This window comes from Monodelphis domestica, chromosome 6 (genome assembly GCF_027887165.1).
Source record: "Monodelphis domestica isolate mMonDom1 chromosome 6, mMonDom1.pri, whole genome shotgun sequence".
Lineage (NCBI taxonomy): Eukaryota > Metazoa > Chordata > Mammalia > Didelphimorphia > Didelphidae > Monodelphis > Monodelphis domestica.
Window position 1 is genome coordinate 119165847 of NC_077232.1, and position 22977 is coordinate 119188823.

Below are 22977 nucleotides of genomic sequence, written 5' to 3' on the forward strand. Positions count from 1 at the left end.
CATCCCACTCCTATAAGATTGGTCAATATAAGAGTAAAGGAAAATAATAAATGTTGGAAGAAATGTTGTAAAATTGGATACTAATGCATTGCTAGTGGTGTTGTGAATGGATTCAACCATTCTGGAGAGCAATTTGGAATTATGTCTAAGGGACTATAAAAGAATGCATACATTTTGATCCAGCAATACCACAAATAGGTTTGTATCCTAAAGAGATTAAAAATGGAAAAGAATATGTTTTTACAAAAATATTAATAACTGCACTTTAGGTAGTAGCAAAGAATTGGAAACTAAAGGGATGTATCCTCATTTGGGGAATGACTGAGTAAAATGTCATATATTATGGTAATGGAATACCATTGTTGTATAAGGAATGATGAGCAGCATGATTTTAGAGAGATTTAGAAACACCTACATCAAATGATGCAGAGTGAAATTAGCAGGACCAGGAGAATATTTTACAGAGTAACTGAAATATTGTGGAATGATCAAATGTGATATACTTCTCTACCAACAGCAATATAATGATCTAGGACAATTCTGAGGGACATAGGAAAAAGAATGCTTTCCACCTCCAGAGAAAAAATCTCTTGGAGTATAAATGAAATAGAAAACATATCATTTATCACTTGCTTATTTACAAATTTTAGTTTGGTAAGATTATCCACTTACAAAAATGAATAATATGGAAATATTTTTGTGTGATAATACGTGTATAACCCGGACTAAATTGCTTGTCAATTCTGGGAGGGTAGATGGAAGGGAGGGAGACAAAAGAATCACATAACTTTGAAAAACTTATGTGGAAATTTGTTATTAAAATAAAGCAGCTGGGTAGCTCAGTGGATTGAGAACTAGGCCTAGAGACAGGAGGTCCTAGGTTCAAATCTGGTCTCAGCCACTTCCTAGCTGTGTGACCCTGGAAAAGTCACTAGACCCCCATTGCCTAGCCCTTACTACTCTTCTGCCTTGGAATCAATACACAGTATTGACTCCAAGACAGAAGGTAAGGGTTTAAAAAAATAAAGATAAAAAATTAAATTAAAAAGAAGTCTGAGTAATTTAAAGTCCTATATTGTCTCCACAATATTCCAGGATGCTATTCAATTGTGGTCCCAGATTATCAGTTATAATAACTGTTTAAGTCATCTGCTATCTTGAATTATGGCTTTGAGTGTCTAATATTACAGTCTGAAAAATGAGAATGTTTACTTACTTTTCGTTGTTTTCCACTGGGAATATTTAAACTAAACTTTTGAATATATATATTTAAATGTCTCTCTATAGAAAGAATAAGAGAGAGATTTATTAACATCTCCATCTATAGAGAAGTTTCTTCTATTTGAATTCTGTGCTGCACATCTATAATGGTAGCAAAAAATCCTTTTTTTAAATTTTTTGGTCAACAAATAATGAGTGCAGTGAAATTTTCTCAACAGCTTATTAGCTGTCTCAGTTTCCTCACCCTTCTGAAAGAAGGACTGAATGGTGTAGAATGGTGTAGAAACTCCTTGCCAAATTTTCTTTCATAGAGGACAGGAGCAGGACTTTGAATCCACTTTCCATCTGCTGATCTGTTTTGGGAAAAAAAATCCTTCCATGTCAAGTACCCCAGGGTATAACTACACCCTCTCATCTTGTGTATATTTATATCATTTCCCCCTAGTAGATTATAAACTCCTTGATAATAGACACTTTCATTATTTGAATCCCTATGTATTAGGGTAGTGTTGTGGACGGGATACGATGTATTAAATTGGGCCCATAACAAGATGTTACACTGTGGGTTGAAGACCAACAGTTACCTCTGACCAGGATAGAGCCTGGTCTGAGATCAACTCACAGACCACCTGGTAACTGAGAAAGTCATTTATTTTAATAAGGAAAGGTTTAAATGGAAATAGGATAGCCCTGATGCTAATTTCCACTATCTAAATTTCCCAGATTGAATGTCTCCTTGTGTAGAGTCTTCAAAGAGTTGGTTGGACTACTTTAATCCCTCTTCTCACTCACCTAAAAATTCCCAATCTCTGCTCTGGATAATCTGCACTAAACCCCCCTTAGTTGTTATTTAAGGTAATGGTCTGTGGTAAGTTTGGCAGAGACAAAGAAGGGTCCTAGATCCAAAATGGACCCAGACCTCATCTTACAGTTAATGCAGACAGCTGGTTCAGGATCACAAGGTTCTTTTCCAAGGGAAATACAATAACCAGATAATAAAGCAACAAACAGGAATGGACAGTAGGATAGGATCAGCAGCCCAAGGAAAGCCAGCTACTCATCCCAGGCACACCCAGAGAGAGCTAGCTCAATAGTCCTTGAGATCTTGCTCACCCCCACCCCAATACACACACACATACCACACACACACACCTTTTCAGCATTCCAGAATTCATTTCCTGTTAGTCTCATGACTTTATCCTCTTGCAAACTTACATTTTCTAATTAACCTTACCTCTTCCTTATAACACCTAGTACAAAACACTGTACCTGCCACATAATAGAGAACTAATATATGTTTATTTAATTGATTCAAAACGAAATGCTAATATTTGTTGGGTCACATTTTAGGCATTGATGTCTTAATCTAAATTTATTACAAATCTTCAGCATTCTTATTTTGGATACCTTAAGGATTAATCCTTGAACAACTAAAATGTTTTCTTTCCTCCATAATTGACTGCCTAAGAGTTCAATTGGTACTGTTCAATGTTTCTTGTCATTTTGATTTTCATTAGTAACATTTTCCTAACTTATACTCATAATTTGATATCATAAAAAATCTTACTTTTTCTTTCCATTTCCCTCCTTAATATGACCAGATGCCTTATTATAATTTGGGTATGAGTCTTGTTTCATGAAAGCTATATCAGAGGAACAAAGACCTATTAGATTCTACCAATCTTTAAAAGATTCAAATATGTACTGAATAATTCTTGCCATCAAAAAATGAGATATTAAGTTTGGAAGACTGGGGATGTGGTTAGAAGGAAGTGTAGAAGTGATTTAGGAAGTGGATTTTTTCAAAGAGGAATCTTTGTTTTCAAAGAGCTATGTCGAAAATTTACCTTATGATGTCACTTATTAGTCACACCACTGTGTGTGATAATCCTCTCTTTCTAGGAAGATATATGTAGTATATATTATATAGTATATAATAATATATATATTAAATCACAAACTCCATTTTTGTTGTATCCTCATTATTTAAGGATGTTGTGCAGATTCAATCTGAATAAATATTTTACTCATTTGAACTCTTTCATAATCCAAATAATTAATTGAGTTAGGAGAAGTGATATAATAAATATACAATATATAAAGGTACTCTTTACTAGGCAAAAGATACCTTACTTAAAAGCACTTTTATGATGTCTAAAATTTCTAAAGACTATTGTAATGATAATCAGGCATCATCTCCATCATTATTACTATAAATCACAAATATAAGTGAGAGTGAGAAAGCAATAGGGATTTCAAAGGCAGATAATGGGAAGTCAGTTGGGACTATAGAATAATATATAAGGCCTTATAATGAGATAAGTGGGACAATTATCAAAATGTCTTTTTAGATTTTGTAAAAGGGTCTATAAAATCAAGTGAACATAGGGATATTTTTATGAATCAAATGGATTCATTTTAATACTATTTGAAGATTTTGCTTTCATTTTATGAATTAGTAGTAAGTTTTATCATAAACTAAGTAATAAACCAGAATAAGCAGTGCTGATGGGGAAAATGTGCATGGCAGAAATTTCACTTTTATTTTGAAGCAATGGAGCATTTCCTCATCCTCTCTCATGGCATTGTGTTTGTATTAAAAGAAAAATATAACTGAAAACCTTTACAATTATTTCTATTACTATGGAAACATGCAATAAATCTAATAGCTATATTTTGCATAAAAGAGTCTTCTAAAAATAATGAGGAAAATAGGAGATTGTGTTGCAAAGAATAAAAAGCAACAGTGAAATTAAATCTATATCTTAGTAATACCATGAAGTATTGTAAGATTTGAAACTAGGTGTCAACCTTCCCATAATGTGGCTTTAAGTGTAAGTAAAATGCTAAAGAATAGCTTTTTACAAATATGAAATTATATAGCTTTAGGAAGATAATTTTTCTGATTGTTACATTTGCATAGATTATATAGCTGTGAGTCTGGATTCATAAGAAGCTTTTAGAACTTTTAGAAATCTTCAAATTTTATATTTTCCAATAATAAAATAATAGAAAACAATTATTTTAATGGTGTGTTTTTGAAATAGTGTTGAGAGAAAAATACAGGAGATATTATTAATGTAATATTAGGCTATTATGCTAAATGAACTATGTAAATTTTATAATTGATTGAGGAGCAACAATGAAACATTGAAAATTACTGCAAAAATAGATGCTTTTTAAATGTTAGTTACATAACAGGACATAGAGAAATATAATTGTGAATTATTCAGAATATATATGTATTACTTTGCCCAGTTTAAAATTGCTTTGAAATATGAACTGAGTAGAATTCATAGGCACATCAACTGCAGAAATTTATTTGTAAATTATTCTATTATAAGGAACCTTTTGAAGTGCAACTACAATCCTTCATCTCAATAAGTTGGTGACCTTGAGTTGTCAGGGACCATTGCAGTGATGCATAAGTTTTGGGAAGTCCTAAAGAACTGGAAAGTTACCAAGTAAAATGAAAGATTTGATGTCTAACCCAACTAAATGGCTTTTGATCTAAGGTCTCCCACCAAGTAAAGTTGACTGTCTTTAAGTAAAAACTCACATAGAGCATTAGACAAGTGTGAAGATTAAATTAAATCTCTCCCCTGATTGTGAAAATGAAATTAACTCCTCTGCCCTTTTGTAGATTTAATCACCAGAAATGTAAACACCTCATTTACACTTGAGTGGGGAAGGTCTCTGACCCATGTGTGCAATACTGGATGACGATTCAGAATCAAACTGACTGTCTCCTGGGAAGTCCTAAAGCAAAGCTTCAACAGTAATTGGTAGACATAAAAATTGGAGGAAGGCATAGAAAGTGACAAAAAATAAAGTGACTTTAAAAGGTAGTTACAACTTCCTGTGGGTGGAAGAGAATCATCTGAAATTCCTGGGAGAATCTTCTGAGATTCTTGAGATCTTCATCTGAGATATTCATAAAGACTTCGACTTCTTCTGGAGTTCTGAGTTCAAGTTAGAGGCTGGTGAAGAATATACTTACTGGACCTGAGACCTTGAATTTGGTGTGACTGTTCTTAAATCTATCCTTGATTGACACATGGTGAGTGAAAAGAGCTGAGTCCTTTCCTGGATTTTCTGAAGAGACTAGCTTCAGGAGAAACCTATCCTCTTGAGAAAGGCTCCTTGCATCTCCAAGTCCTTGGCTATAAAGGCCAAGGCTGCTCTGGTTAAGGCCTTAACTTTTCTGCGTGTTCTGAGTCAGGGGTGAGAACAAAATACTTAGTGCTTAGGCTATATATCTTACCCTATCCTCTTTCTGATTATCTAACTTCACCTTTTCTATATTTTGTAAATAAATTGTAAATAAATCTCTTTGGAATTAATTAAATTCCTCTTTAAAATTTTATTTCATTAGATGATTTAGAATATTTTTCCATGGTTACAAGACTCATGTTCTACCACCCTCTGAACACCCCCTTCCCATATCTGACATGTAATTCCACTGGGTTTAACATGTGTCATTGATCAAGACCTATTTCCATGTTATTAATATTTGCACTAGGTTGATCTTTTTGATTATACTTTCCTAGGTACAGCCCCGTCAACCCTTGTGATCAAGCACTTGTTTTTCTTCTGTGTTTCTTTTCCCACAGTTCTTCCTCTGGATATGGATAAGGTTCTTTCTCATATGTCCTTCTGAATAGTTCTACTACTACTACTACTAGTGGAGAAGGCCATTACATTGGATTTTACCACATTGGATCAGTCTCTGCATAATCTGTTCTCTTGGTTCTGCTCCTTTCACTCTGTATCAATACCTGGAGGTCATTTCAGTTCACATGGAATTTTATATAAAGCCCCTTTCCCCCCTTACACAGGCTATAGGACTTAGAGCACAAGAAACTCACAAATGGCTCTAAACATCAAAAAGGTCAAATTTCTAAACCAGCCATATTATTAAATATCATCTACTATATCATATGTGTCATATTAACAAGTTCAGAGTTCCTGTTTAGAAGGGATATATTTATTTTTAAAAACAAAACAGGTTAAAACATGTTAACTAAGTAAGTAAGCATGTTGCTTACTGAGAAAAAATAAATACTATGCATAGTGCATCAAAGATGTCGAGGGGAGAGGAAAAATACCATCTTTTCAAAAAGATTTTTACTTTAAATATTACACAAATAAAATAAATATTTATGAATTATAGAATAAATGTTTGTTTACTTTCCACATATATATTGGGAAATATAAAAACAATTATTACTTTCCACATGAATGTCACAATATGTTCATTTTTAAGATTACTTTCAAGAAGCAGAGTTGTTTCCATTAGGAAATCTCCATATCACACCCCCTCCCCAATATTCTGTGGGTTCTAATCTTGATATCCTTTAAATATATTTTTAAAATAGAAAAAAATCACTGAACATGTCTTATTTTCAGATCATATTCAAATGGACTGTGGGAAACTGCTTGTTTCCTAATTTTGTACAGATCTCTACTAAAAAATAAAAGTTTTAGAACATATCCTCAAGAGAAAAAATAGCAAATATGTATAACTATATATATTCAATTTGTTCTTGTCCTTTCCAATAACTTTTCCTCTCCTGTATCATAATTATAGAATTTCAGAATTAGAAGTGACCCCAGATAAAAACTTGTCCAACTGATAACTGAATGGGAACCATCTCTACCACTTCCTAGACTTCTTGGACATACAACCTCCAACTGAAGTCCAAGAGATAGGAAATTCACTATTTTTAGAGGCAAATCATTCTACTTTAGAAAAATTATACACTTTTATAGTACCTAGGTTTTTGTTTGTTTTATACTTTTTTTTAAATTTCCCTCAACATTGAGACAAGGATTTGGAAGACATGGAATCCAGCATATGAAGTGCGTAATATTCTTGGTGAGAAGTGCCACTGTTTAAAAGAGAATGGAAGTGGTGGCAAGAATTTTAGGATGAGAAAGAAAGGGGACAGAATAAACTAAAGATGAATGCACTCTCTTGTATTAATGAAGTATGAATTTAGGCTCTTCTGAGGAAGAGTATGACCAAGTCCTATAGAATAGGAAATAAGACATTTGAGTAATATCTCCTGGGATCATGGAAGACTAGTTATGTAAGATAAAAATATTTGTTGAAGTGAGAGTTCAGTAGTATTCCATCTTTGGCATTTAGAGCCTTCTAATCTATACCCTGAGAGAATTGATTCAATTACTTTTAATGTCACTTATAGCTTTAATTCTCTGATTCTAGGATCATATAAGTAATATCTATGAGGCATCAATTTTGGTTAATAGAATCTTTACTCATTAAACAGAAATATGAAAGAATATGGGACTTTTGTTTCTACATTTGTTAAACTATATATCACTAATTTTTTCAAATAAGATTAGTTTCTAAGATACCTAACTATATCCATTAAAATACTTGATATTTTAAATTTTCATTTTTTCCTATGTGTATGTTTCATCCACCTGCTTTTGTTTATCTATGAGATGGTTCAATAAGGATTTCCTGGTGATTAAAGAATATTACTTAATGCATCAATATAAACAGTTAAATGAGAGATTAAAAATAATGGTATCGCAGACAATTAATATAACTTAATTCAGTTTTATATTTTTAAATTAAACTTTTTTATGAAAAGGGATTGTTTCAAGCATTGATAAGAAAGTAAAATTAAAAGTGATACATTTATTGCCCACAAGGAAATTATATATTTTCTCTATTAGTATGATAAAAGGCAAAGTTTGATTAGTTAAAAAAGGAGGAATCTAGATAAAGTATTATGGGAAAATTTGAAAGGAGTAGGACATTGTGCTAAGAGAGGATAAAAAAATCAGAATAAAGTGTCATTTTAATTGAACCATAAAGGGAAAAAAAGTTTTAGCAATTTATAAGGAGGGAAAGTATTCCAGGCATGTAAGACAGTAGTTAGGGGTTAAAGGATAGAAAATAGGGATGAAATGATAAAAAAAATTTTCTATTTAGCAGAAGGATAAAATGCCTGAAGACTAGTAGTGTAAGGAAAAAAAAATGAAAGGTATATTGGAGTCGATCAGTTGGCAACTGTTAAATGCTAGGTAAATGAATTTAGATTTTATCCTAAAGTCCATAAAGTGATTGAAGTGTTTGTTTGTTTGTTTGTTTTTAATAGTAATAGCATAGTGGAATTTGTGTATTAGGATGATGATTTTGTCAGCTATTTAAAGTATGTACTGAAGAGGGGAAAAAGGAATAAAGAGACCATTTGAGGGAATTCTAAAATAGCACAGGCCATAATTAGTCATAGCAGTAATAGATTAGTTTGAGAATAAGAGATGACTTTAATTCTGATCCCAAATTTATAAATTTTTAGTTTTGTAATTTAAGTCAATCATTTAATTTATCTAGACATCAGCTATCTGTAAAATGTGTCAAAGGTTTGAGGTATATAGCATGCAAGATATATTTTAGTTTGAAAATTATATATTTGAATAGCCCTTTAGAAATCTTTTGGGACTTCTAGGCTAAGATTGTTGCAGTATAGAAGGAACTTCACTACTCTTCCTACTAATGACCACAAGAAAGTGCCTCAAAAGGACAAAAATCAAAATCAGACAAGGAAAGAGGCTGAATCATAGGGTGTAACCTCAAAGGTAGACAGGGTTTGGGCATTTTCACACTATAAGGGGGTAAAATTACATCTACTAAAGTGAGAGATGATCACCCACACACACAACACTTGCCACTCCAGAGTTCAAAGTGAAGGCCAGGACAATTTCTAAATTATTGGAAGCTGGCTGAGGGCACCACAGTCTTACTCCTGAGGACAGGGCAAAGATTTAGCAGTGAGACTTGGGAACCATGGAGTGTTGGAGTGGAGATACCTCAGATACAGGCTGTCCACAGAAGACTACAGAGACTGGAAAAATAACCACAGGGCAAAAACAACTCTGGAACTGTTGGCTGCTCTTCTGGCTGAGAAGGGAAGATAAAACTAACATAGCAATGGCCCAAAACTACAACATACAACTACCAAAAAGAAATTGAAAATTCCTCTAACCCTAGATAACGTCTATGGTGAAAAAAGTCAGACTACAGAGGTGACAGCAGAGAGGAATAAACAACAAAACACATCCAAAATTTCCAAAACAAAATAGAAATTGGTTACAAGATCTCAAGGAACTCAAATTAGATGTTAAGATCCAAGTAAGAAAGATGGAGGAACAATGAGAAGAAAAATGGGAGAAAGAAATGCAAGTAATTCAAAAGGAAAATAACAATGTAAACGATAGAATCTCCCACTTGGAAAAAGAGGGACAGAAATCACATGAAATAAGTAAATTGGAGACCAGAATTTACTTGATAGAAGCCATGAAAAGCAGGTTAGACCAAAACAAAAAGGAAAATCAAAATATCATAGCTGAAAAACCATTCTTTAAAGACTAGAATTTGGCAAGTAGAAGGTAATGATCTGACAAGGCAGCAAGAATTAGTAAAGCAAAGTCAAAAGAATGCCAAAATAGGGAACAAGAAGATGATAGACTTGGAAAATAGGTCCAGGAGAAACAATTTGAGAATGATAGGTCTGCCCGAAAACTTAGAATAAAAAAGAAGTCTTGAAATCATATTACATGATTTATATCCCTAAGTGCATATATCAGCAAATCAGAGAGGGAAGAGGTCAATATATTAGGCATGCAAATTATAAAAAAAAATAGAAAGAGAACAAATTAAAAATATCCATATAAAAACTAAATTGGAAATCTAAAAAATTAAAGGAAAAATTAATGAAATTGAAAGTAAAAGAACTATTTAATTAATAAATAAGAGTAGGGGCTAGCACTTCAAAAAGGCAAATAAAATAAAATACTGATTAATCTAATATAAAAAGGAAAGAGGAACATAAAATTAACAGTATCAAAGATTAAAAGGGTCACCTGTAATGAAGAGGATATACAGTTAATTATTAAGAACTATTTTACCCAATTATATGGCAATAAATTAGGCAATCCTGGTGATATGGATGAATATTTACAAAGATATAAACTGCCTAGATTAAAAGAAGAGGAAATAGAATACTTAAATAATCCTGTATCAGAAAAAGAAATTGAACAAGCCATCAAAGAACTCCCTAAATAAAAAATCTCGAGGGCCTTATGGATTCAAAAGTTATTTCTATCAAACATACAAAGAGCAACTAATCCCAATACTATACAAACTATTTGACAGAATAAGCAAAGAGGCATTTCTACCAAATTCCTTTTATGACACAAACATGGTACTGATTCCAAAGCCAGGCAGGCCAAAAATGGAGAAAGAAAACTACAGACCAATCTCCTTAATGGACATAGATGCAAAAATCTGAAATAGGATACTAGCAGAAAGACTCCAGCAAGTGATCATGAGGGTTATTCATTATGATCAGGTGGGATTTATACCAGGAATACAGAAAGGTACAATATTAGGAAAACCATCCACGTAATTGACCATATCAACAAGCACACCAACAAAAACCACATGATTATCTCAATAGATGCAGAAAAAGCCTTTGACAAAATACAACACTCTTTCCTATTGAAAACACTAGAAAGCATAGGAATAAAAGGGCATTTCCTAAAAATAATAAACAGTATATATCTAAACCATCAGCAAATATCATCTGCAATGGGGATAAACTAGAAGCCTTCCCAATAATATCAGGAGTGAAACAAAGATATCCATTATCACCTCTATTATTTAACATTGTCCTAGAAACACTAGCAATAACAATTAGAGAAGAAAAAGAACTTGAAGGTATTAATATAGGTAATGAGGAGACAAAGCTATCACACTTTGTGGATCATGGTCTACTTAAAGAATCCTAGAGAATCAACTAAAAAGCTAGTGGAAATAATCAACAACTTTAGCAAAGTTGCATGATACAAAATGACCCACATCCATCATCAGCATTTCTATATATTTCTAACACAAATCAGCTACAAGAGTAAAAAAGTGAAATTCCATTTAAAATCTCCCTAAACATTATAAAATATTTAGAAATCTATTTGCCAAGACAAACACAGTAATTATATGAGCATAACTACAAAACACTTTCCACACAATTAAAACCAGATCTAAACAATTGGAAAAATATTAATTGTTCATGGGTAGGATGAGCTAATAGAATAAAAATGGCAGGCTTACACAAACTAATTTATGCATTCAGTACCATACATAACAAACTACCAAGAAACATTTTCACTGAATTAGAAAAATTGTAACAAAGTTCATTTGGAAGAACAAGAGATCAGGAATATAAAGGGAAATAAAGAAAAAAATGTGAAAGATGCAGACAAAGCAGGACGAGATCTCAAACTGTACTATAAAGTAGTGGTCATCAAAACAATATGGTACTAGCTAAGAGACAGAAGGGAGGATCAATGGAATAGACTTGGGATAAATGACCTCAGCATGATAGAGTATGATAAAAACAAGAATTCCAACTTTTGTGACAAAACCCCACTATTTAACAAAACTCCTGGGAAAACTGGGAAAGAGTATACATCTCACACCCTATACCAAAATAAATTCAGAATGGGTGAATGACTTAAATATAAAGAAGGAAACTATAAGTAAGTTGAGTGAACAAAGAATAGTATGCCTGTTAGATCTTTGGGAAAGAAAAGAATTTAAAACCCAGCAAGAGATAGAGAATATTACAGAATGTAAACTGAATAATTTTGATTACATTAAATTAAAAAGTATTTGTATGAATAAAAAAACAATGCAACCAAAATTAGAAGGGAAGCAAAAAATTGGGAAAAAATCTACAAAAAATCCTCTGACAAAGGCCTAATTAATTAATCAATTTTGTAAGGAGCTAAATCAATTGTACAAAAAAATCAAGCTGTTCCCCAATTAATAAATGGGCATTGGTCATGAATAAGTAATCTTTAGATAAAGGAATCAAAACTATCAATAAGGACATGGACAAAGTTTTCCAAATTTCTTTTAATTATAGAATGCAAATCAAAACAACTCTGAGGTACCTCTTCACACATAGCATATTGGCTAACATAACAGCAAAGTAAAGTATTAAATGTTGGATATGGCAAAATTTGGACATTCATGCATTAGTGATTGATTTGTGAATTGATCCAATCAGTAAATTTGGAACTTTGCCCAAAGGGCTTAAAAGACTATCTGCCCTTTGATCCATCAATGCCACTGCTCAGTTTATACCCCAAAGAAATAGTAAGGAAAAAGTCTCGTTCAAAAATATTTATAACTTCACTCTTTGTGGTTGCAAAAAAAAAATTAGAAAATGAGGGAATGGCCTTCTATTAGGGAATAGCTGAACAAATTGTGGTATTTGCTGGTGATGATATACTATTGTCCTAAAAGGAATAATGAACTGGAAGAATTCCATGAACTGAAATGATGTCTAGGAATTGATACAGAGTGAAAGGAGCAGAACCAGGAGAAAATTATACAGAGAGATAGATATACTGTGGCACATTCGAATATAAGGGACTTCTCTAATAGCAGCAATGCAATGAGCCAGGACAATTCTGAGGAACTTATGAGAAAGAACACTATCCACCTCCAGAGAAAGAACTGTGGGTGTAGAAGCACAGGAGAAAAACAACTGCTTGATCACATGGTTCATTAGGGATATGATTGGGGATGTAGACTTTAAAGTATCACTGTAGTGTAAATTTTAATAATATGGTAATAGGTCTGGTTCAATTATACATTTAAAACTCAGTGGAATTACTCATTGGCAATAGGTGGTGGATAAGAGGAGGGCAAAGTAAGAACATGAATCATGTAACCATTTAAAATATTCTTAATTAATTAATTAAACTTAACTAAAAAAATCCATCTGATGTAAGGTTTACTGTCACCTATACCAATGAGTAAATTCCCTTATTTTTGAGAAAATATACAATCTTTTATTTTCAAAACTAAATAAAAAAACTTTTATTCAGTTGTAGTTTGAGGAACATTGAATCTATGTCTCTATATCTATATATGGATCTAAATATAATTGCTATTAACTCATCAGTATTTGAAAAAAATCATTCATGGTCAAAAATCTTTCTGGGCTTTTTGTAGAAGTGGGAAGTTATATTTTCCATAAGTAAACACAGTTGAAGCTTTAATACATATTTGGACTTCTCATGGGATTTATTTCATACATAATAATCCATTACACTTTATACTTTATTTAATGTAGTTTTTCTTATGACATTGACCAATAATGTCCAAAATAATTTGGGTTTCAAATAAGATTAAGCAAGAACATGTCACTAAAAATTTCATCTTATTTTTTTCAAACTTTACTTCCAATTATAAAGAGTATGGTATAATAGATAAAGATAGGTCCTATGACACCCTAAACCTCAGGTTGATTTAATTTGAGGTTGAATTTTTAGTGCAATTTAATTATCTTATAAATTCAACTAAAATTAGGCAACCATTTAATAATTCATTTGGGCTAAAAGGAGGCTTTCCAAAAATGAAAATTTCAGAAAAACATGAAAATATTGTTCATACAAATTCCTGCTTATTAGGATGATGAGAAGTTAATATTTCTTGAGGGAAAAAATTTAATCTGGCTTCACATTATTTCAATTATGCTTTACGGAAATTTTGAGTATTCGTGGTGGTTTTTATTTGTTTACTGTCAGAAATAGTCACCACTACCATTTCCTAATAGTAAAAAACTTTAAATAAAAATAATTTGATAACTTTTGATATCCTCACTAATTGTGAAAACCCGATTCTCATTACAGAAGAATTGACAAATCCAAGACTACAAATAAGATGAAGAAGTGAAGAGATAGAAATTGTAATTTTCAGATTTCTATTTCATCATCAGCCAGATTTTTCCAACAATAAATGCAATTCATAATGTAGTGATTAGCCATGAGATATAAAGGTGTCACACCATAATCTCAAGACTATGTAGTCAACCATTTAGGCATGTTACAGAGGAGTTGAGGGGATGAAATAGAAGACTTCAGAAATATTTTCAAACTTTAAAAATATCTATGAATCATTTTTTCTAAGGCTAGGTGAAATGGCATTTTAACTCCAAACTAAAAATATGTTGTCAAGAACAAATGTGGACAAAAAAGAAAGCAAACCTGGTATGCATGAAGAAGCATAGAAAATACATGTCCTGAATACCAGATTGTCATCACAAAAAACATTAAGATAGTCAGGGAGAAGGTATACTTCAGGAATTAGCTACTGAGAAGTTCTAGAAAAATACTGATCATAATTGAACAAAATGAGAAACTGCAGAGACACTCAGAAGCTTAGTTTTACAATGGAGGAAAAAAAAGTTATTTCTAATAATAGTTCTTTATTTTTCACAGAATTGATTATTTCTAATAATAGCTCTTAAAATTTATTTGACTTTCAATTAAAATAATTTATTCACAAAAATTCTGAGAAGATGGCATGAGATTTAAAATCCTTATATTAGTGATGAAGATCTGAAGTTTACATAGGTTAAAAAATTTGCTAGTAGGTGTTAGAATTGGAATTTTACCCATATATGAGATCAATAATAAAAATAAATGTTAGTTATATTAAATTTATGAGTGTTAGAAAATGAGTTATAACTTATATATATATATCCTTCCACATATATACATGAATATAAATTCTTCCTTGTAATATGTTACATATAAATTATACTTCAATGAAGTGAAATTTCAGTAAAATAAAGTATATTAGCATATAATTATATAATATGCTATATATATGTATGTACAAAATACCTCCACTATGGTGGGACTTCTCATCAGGATAAAAGGCTAAAATTTAAGCCACGGGTTTTCTCCACATTTCCAATTGATATTGGATTATTGACCTTAAATTTGGAGTGAGAAGGGAACTCAGAATTTGCCCAGCTCATTTTATAGTCCATTTTACATATAAGGGCAGTGAGGTAGAAAGCATCAATAACTCATCACCTCTCAGTTTCAGAATCTAAATATAACTCATCTGTCATCACAACTGGTTATTTTTGTCCTGTAGTTTTTATTTGAATATCAATAGCTTTTTACAAGGAACCAGTGGCAATGCATTTAAAAAAAATCAATGCTGAAAATTGACTTTAAATTAACAAAAATATTTTGAGATGGAGAAAAATTGAGATGAGGGAATATTTGTGAGATACTAAGACAATAAAATTAATATTAAAGCAATATAGATCATCTTTAATATGAGTGAACATAGTATTTCTGTAATAGAAGACAAAATATTTATTTAAATATTTATAAGAATTACATGAATATATAATAATTATTTTTCATAAAAAACCTTGCAACTACTTTACCAATCTACAGGATATGAATTATAAAGCAAAAATTCAAGAAGATTTATAAGAACAATTTAGTGTTGTTTATGTCAAAACATTAAAAATAAATAATTGTATCCCATCTGTATCCCATCATGGTATCACATAACATGCCTTATTATTTAATATGTTAATATAATCAAATATATAATGAACATGCTGTGTTACCATTCCATCTCTTTAAAATATAGAGTTGAATTGATACAGAGCTATTTATATTTAATTCATTCTCAGCTCTCTAAAGAATAAACAAAAAAAAATAAAACAAGACTGTCTCTACCTCATCAATAATAAAAACACATGTTAACAATTATGTTTATTCTTAATATTTACCAGATTTATTTCTTAAAATTTTGGATGAGTCATCTGAGTGAAGATCTCATTAATTTCAGCTATTTATTCTGTGTAAAAGAAATAACAAAAAATCCCCTGTGATGTATATACTTTTTGAAAATGCACCAGGTTAATAATGTCCATTAGAATTACCCAATATCAAATGAATTTACTACATAAAATAGATAGGAAATACGTTGCCTCAATTTTAGAAGTGATATTGCTAAAATATTGGTTTTAGTTTTTAGGTTTGGGAGACATTTAAGAAAAAATGCACAATAAATTACTTTATGAATATATATGAAAATATTTTATTTTGTCTGTTTGGTAGAAGCAAATATTATAGAGGAAAATCAACAAATCATCTCATAATTATTGAGCAATTATTATTTGTTGGGCCCTCTACTAGGTATTGTATAATTCAATTCAATTTATTTAATTAATTATTCATCAAGTGTTAATTATGTCCAAATGATAGAGAAAACAAACAGAAGTAAAAACACAACCCATGATTTTAAGGACCTATCATCTATTTTGGGGAAAGATATGTATGTGTGAACAATTATAACTCAGTCTAGAATATCTCTAAAGATAAACATGAAATCAGAATGTGGCAAAAATAAATTTAATAATGAATAAAATTATTCCAACAGCAAAGTTTTAGATTCAGCTTCCTGAAGGTAAGGAAGAATTATCTGGATCATGAAAGAAGAAATGTATTTCCTGCCACATAAAAAGTTCTTTAAGATAAACTACAAATGAACCTCAGACATGTAAAATAATAGGTGTGACTGCATAGTGAATATAGAGCAGGGGATAAAATGACATAAAAGGGAATATTCTAAGCTGGTTGGAATGTAGGATCGTGAAGATGAGTATTGTTATATTAGTAGCAAAAAATTAGTTGGAGAGAAAATCTTGAGGATCTTGAGTCACAGGCTAAAGAATTTGCATTTTGCACTATAGAAAATGGGTGGTGCCTAGATTTTTTAATAGTATAATTATAAAATCACACTTTTGTATTAGGTAAATAACATTAATACTTTATGCAGGATGAGTTGTACAAGGAATTGATGGGAGGCAGCCAGGTGTTTTATGAGATGATAAAATTAGCCTAAAAAAGAGTTAACAGAATTTGAACTACATAATTCAAAGTGGGGATTGTAAGAAAGGAAGGGCATGTGGGAGATATTATAGAGATGTTATCAACAGAACTTGGTAACTGAATGAATGGTGGGGGTAAGAAATAAAGACATTTTCTCTAGAATGCAGACAAGACCACAAAGCTGGTTACAGGAGAATTAAAAATGATAGGAGTCATTCACTAAGAGTCATACACTAAAATAATGTAATTAAAAAATTCTCTAAAGGATTCCAAACAACTAACAATCATGAATTAAGTCCCAAGTCATTATTAATAAGAAAAATAAAAATAAAAACAATCTTCAGAGTTCCATTGCCCCTAAGAAAATTTGAGAAGATCACAAAATATTTGAATAATTGAAATTTGCATGTTTTTTTTAATAACAAACTCAGTAATGCATTGTGGTGCAGTTGTGTTTTATTAACACCATTCTGTCAGCAATTTGAAGGTATATGAGTGAAATAGCCAAAATGCCCATACTTCTTGCCCTAATGATTGTATTGTAAGATATAAAAGATAAGGAGGTCATTGAGACAAAGGATACATATGCATCAAAATCTTCATGGTAGAACTAGAAATAAAATATACATCTAACAACTGCTAAGTAGTTACATAAAATTAGGATACAAATATAATCCGATATAACTATGGTTTAAGAAATTTGATGAATGTGGAAAATAATGAAATGGCATATATGACCTAATATAAAGTAAAATTAGTAAAAGAAGGAAAAATACACAAAGATAAAATTATGTATGTGGTAAAGAAAGATAATCACAAAATGATTGAAATGATTGACTCATAATTAAAAAAAAACAGCAAACTTGATTCCAAAGAAAACTTATAAAAATATTTCCTCCCTCAATGTTACACTTCTATGAAAAAGAAGTTCTGTACATATGCAATATTGTATACACTCTCAGAGTTTTTCAAATTATCAATTATTTTTGCTGAATATATTTGTCTTCCTCTTTAATATTTTAAAGCTTTCTTATAATGGACAGATATTTGACAAGTAGAATTAAAGAAGGGATTCAGGGGAAAATATAGATTATATAAATATATTGTCCATTAAACATTGAAAAGGGAAGTCATGCATAACATTAGGTATTTGGGAATGATGCTGAGCTCAGCTTTGTATATGTTTATTTTGAGGCAGTTACGGGACATCTTAGATAGACATATTCATAAGGGAATTGGGACTATAGATCTAGGACAAGAGGAGAGAGTATGAACCAAGATGAAATGTTATCTGTATGAGTATCATACATGAAGTCAAGAGAATAGATGTGATCTCTAAAGAAGAGAATATAGAAAGGGAAAAAAGGGTTTAAAAGAAAAGTCTTGTGATCAGATGTGTGTGTGTGTGTGTGTGTGTGTGTGTGTGTGTGTGTGTGTGTGTAAAGACCTTTACTGTTTAATAAAGAGGAAAAAAAACTATATTGTATTTTGAGTCCATGTAACAAGTAAGGTCTCTTTTCAAAGAAATTCTTATTTAGTTCACATTTCCTCCATTCTATAAAATTCAAGGTCTATTTCTAGAATTAAAGAATTGGACTTTGCAATTTTTATTTTTTATGTTAATAGATTTGACATGCAATTCTAATAGCTCTAGATATTTATTAGTCCTTATATTTTTATTAAATATTTTAGTTATCCCTTTCAGGTATGTCATTACCATATTAAAAACTTTCTAATTATTCATGCAAACCAAACTGAATCAAGAATGCAACTCTGAAGTATTCCAGTAAAAATTTCTTTTCCAGTTGAACAGTTTCAAATTTATTTACCTCTCAGGGTAACCATCTTTCCAAAGAAGACACAACAAGAAAACAAATGACTTACTATTACTGAAATTGAAAAAAATCATGCCTTTTATAAAATTTTATAGAATATAATGGTAAATTAAGAAGTGAAAAAGAAACTTTTCTTTCTATAAAAAGGAAAATATTTGAAATAATTTTAATTTTGTGTAAGCAATTTCCAGATTTTTAGGAAAATATATATTATGTAGCTTTTCATTTTTTATTTTGTAAATATATTTATTCATTTTCTCTATAAAATATTCTTGAATTTGGTAAAAGTAACCTTAGCTAATGAAAAATTGAAAATTACTGATTTCTCATTGACTCTGGTTTTCTTAAGGCATGTAATATATTTGTCATTATTTCTTCCATGAGCAATAGCATAGGAAATTGATCCATTAACCTGATTCATGCTTAGCCCTGCAAAAACATGAGCAATATATGACCATGAACCTTTCAGAAATATAGTAAAAATTATTTCAGGTTTTTCTTGTCCCTTATTCTTCTTATGTTGTTTCATAATGCATTATTACATATTGATCTTTGATCCCATGCAACTCAGCAAAAATATCAAATCAAATCAAAAAAGGATCATATCACAGAGCATGTTGGGCTCCTCCTGGAATTAACTTTGAATAGTTATAAATTTCACTCATTTCAGCATTTTCAACATTTATCAGTTGCATATATGCATGCATGTAAAACATTTGTGTTTACCTACAAATACAAATACACATACAGAGAAATATATGGATAGATACATATATACCCAGGTATTGTTACCAAAATTAGAAAGGCAGAACAATTGCTCTCTGGGAAAGGGAAGTAAATAACCCCAATAAGGAAATATTTCTATCTTACTTCCAAAGTTGGGACTAGTCTTTCCTTGATTTCTTCAAGTCTCAGTTCAACTCTACTTCCTTCAAGATACTTTTCCTGATCTTCCCCCAGCCCTTGTACTCCTTATTAGCATCTTCACTATGAGATTTCCCTACAACCAAGCAGACTGTTTCTTCCATGCACATATTATCATATTTTCCCAATTAGAATGTGAACAACTTGAAGTATTAACAGCAATTGTCTCAATGACTGTAGAGAAATGTAAAGAATCAATCATCCAAAAAAATTGGCAGTAAGAACATTTTCAAAGCAGAAAGACTTTAGAGTTGCTCTAAGCCAGTCCTTACATTTTGCCAGTGATAAAACTTCTATTCACATAAGCCAAGTAACTTGACCAAATAAATGTAAATTCTTAGTATAATTCTCATTAATAGTAATGTCAAGAATGTTTCTATATAGTGATTCAGAGTTTTTAGTAATTCTTTGAAAACTTTTCATACCCTCTAATGAGTACAACTATGAATTAGTTTTTATATCAAATATGTACTCTAATTAAATACCTTTTATTGATCCCCTATTATTTCATGCCATTTAACCTTGCCTCCTCAATTAAACATGCCTTTATAATAATGAAAAAATTGAGCAAGAGCATCCAATATATTCATCATGTCTGACTGTATATGACACTGTCATAATCTCTCCTGTCTGTACTATGAGAAAAGGATTTGTTTCATTATTTCTTTGCTTTCATCTTCACTGACTTTTTACTTATTCAGAATATAACTTCACTTTCTTAATCTTTTTATTTACATCATTGGAATCATTTTTATATTATCTTTGGTTAATATTTTTCTCTTTGCAACAGTTCACACAAATCTTCCTATGCTTATATGAGTTCCATATATTAATTACTTTTTTACATAATTAATCAGACTTTTGTAGTTAGTTCATATATATGTATATATTGAATCAACATCCTACATTCCTTTGAGTTTTTGATTGTTGTAACTGTAATATTGGATCTCCTTGAAGAACTAATTTCTCAGTCAAATCAACCAATTGCTCCCTCTAATATTCAACAAAATGCAAAACTAAATACTCGGCAGGAGCTTATAGAGGAAAGTCATGGGGAGATCCTAACTTTTATGAGAAGCATTAAAAGAGAGTTAAGAAAATTATCAGAATCTCTGTCCCACCCTGTCTGGACATCAAACCTCCTAACCAACCCCTCTTCCTGCCCCCTCGGCCTCAGGAAAACCTACTTCTAACCAACCCACTCCTCTCCCTGCCCATGCTTTGGATCACACACCCTCCACTCTGAGTTCACAACCTGCCCATGCTTCCAATCCCACATCCTCCACTCTAAGTTCTCACCCCACCCATTCTTCTGATCCTACCACCTCCAACCTGAGTTCACACCCCACCCATACTGACCATCCTAATGCCTCACACCCTACTCATTCCTCCAACCCTAACACCTCTATATCCTTTCACACTTCTTCCTTTGCCCCTCCTTCCACTCTGCCCAATTCAATTCCCATACCCTTCCTACCACTGATCTTTCTGGCACTATGGGACAACAACAAACCCTCTCCCTCAATGTGCCCAACTCTTCTTTTTCTCATACCTACCTCATTGAGAATGGAACAAGAAGCCTAGAAACAGAAACAGGAGTACCAAATAATTCAGATAGGTTATTTCCTTTAAGTGAAGTACCCACTTTTAATAAAGATGGAAACTTGGTATCTGTAAGACACCACACACCTTTTAGCCCTGAGGATTTAAATAAATTTAAGGAAGATCTTCCATCATTTGAGGAAGAACCAATATTAATTATAAAAAAATTAGAGAAAATATTCAGAACTTTTGACCCCACTTGGATGGATGTTGAGAATTTATTAGAGATATTTTTAACAAAAAGAGAAAAAAATAATATTGTCTCTCTGGTGAATCAAAAACGAGGTATAAGAGGACATTATTGGCCAACTGAAGATCCACATTGGAACCCCAATGTTGAACTAGATCACACAAAACTAAACCAGGCCAGAGAAGCATTATTGACAGATATGAGAGCATGCTCAGATAGACCTGAAAAAGGTCAAAATTTGAAAGAACCCAACAAGAAATTGATGAGATCCTCTCCCAGTTTATGGATAGACATTGATGTAGGAAATACAGATATGGACCTTGATTTATCCAGAGAAAGGAACATTAGGCAAATATGCAGGCAATTCATTGAGAATTGTTGTTCAGAGGTAAAAGACAACTTTAAAACTAGATGTTCTAATTGGGACTCTATGGACCTTGAAGAATTGAGGAGAGTAGTAACCTATGTTTATAAGGGTCATGTAAAAAGACCCAAGGAACACAATAGGTTAGTGGAAGACTTAAAGAAAGAAATTGAAATGTTAAAAATATAATTGAAAAATAAGGGAGAAACTACAGCCCCTTTGCGGGAATCCACAAATAAATCAGTAACCTGCCACTTCTGTGAGAAGAAGGGCCACAAAATGATAGAATGTAGAACCTTTCTCCAGATTATTGGAAGGAATACCCAGTTTAATAACAACTTTAGGAATAATAACTATAGAAATGATGATAATAATCATAAAAACCATGACTATAGAAATAACTATAATGACTACAGAAATAACTTTAGAAACCAAAATTATAGAAGTAGGAATTGGTAAAATAATGACAATGCTCCAAATGAAGAAAATGATAATACCAAACAACAATATATAAGAAATGGTGCTCATCCAAAAAATACTAGAGGTACTAATGACCCTCAGAGGGGTGCCCTTCAGGGGGGTGCCCAAGGAATTTCCCAAATACAATGAAGGTGTCTGGGGGGGGGTGGCTGGGGCACAGGAATCAGAGGATACAAACTGATTTTCTGGACCCTGATGTCCTACTACCCATTGTCCCTATCCACTGCCTTCCTCATACTAATGAACCCTATGTTACCTTAAAGGTGGGTAACACTTATTATGACTGTCTCTTAGACACTGGAGCTACCAGGTCTGTATTAAAGAATGTACCTGATTTAAATTGTTATGCATTGACTCACAAAGTGTAGTGGGAGTATCAGGAATACCGCAAAAAATTAAAAAAAAACTTCCCCCTAGAATGGTGTCTGAAGGACCTCTAGAGGTACAACATTACTTTCTTTTGATGCCTGACTCCCCTCTAAATTTGCTGGGATCATGAGACCTTCTATGCAAACTCAGAGCCACAATAACTTGCTCCCCAGATGGTTCCTTAACATTGAATATACCAGAGGAATCTTTAAATTTACTTCCTGTACTTCTCTCAGAGA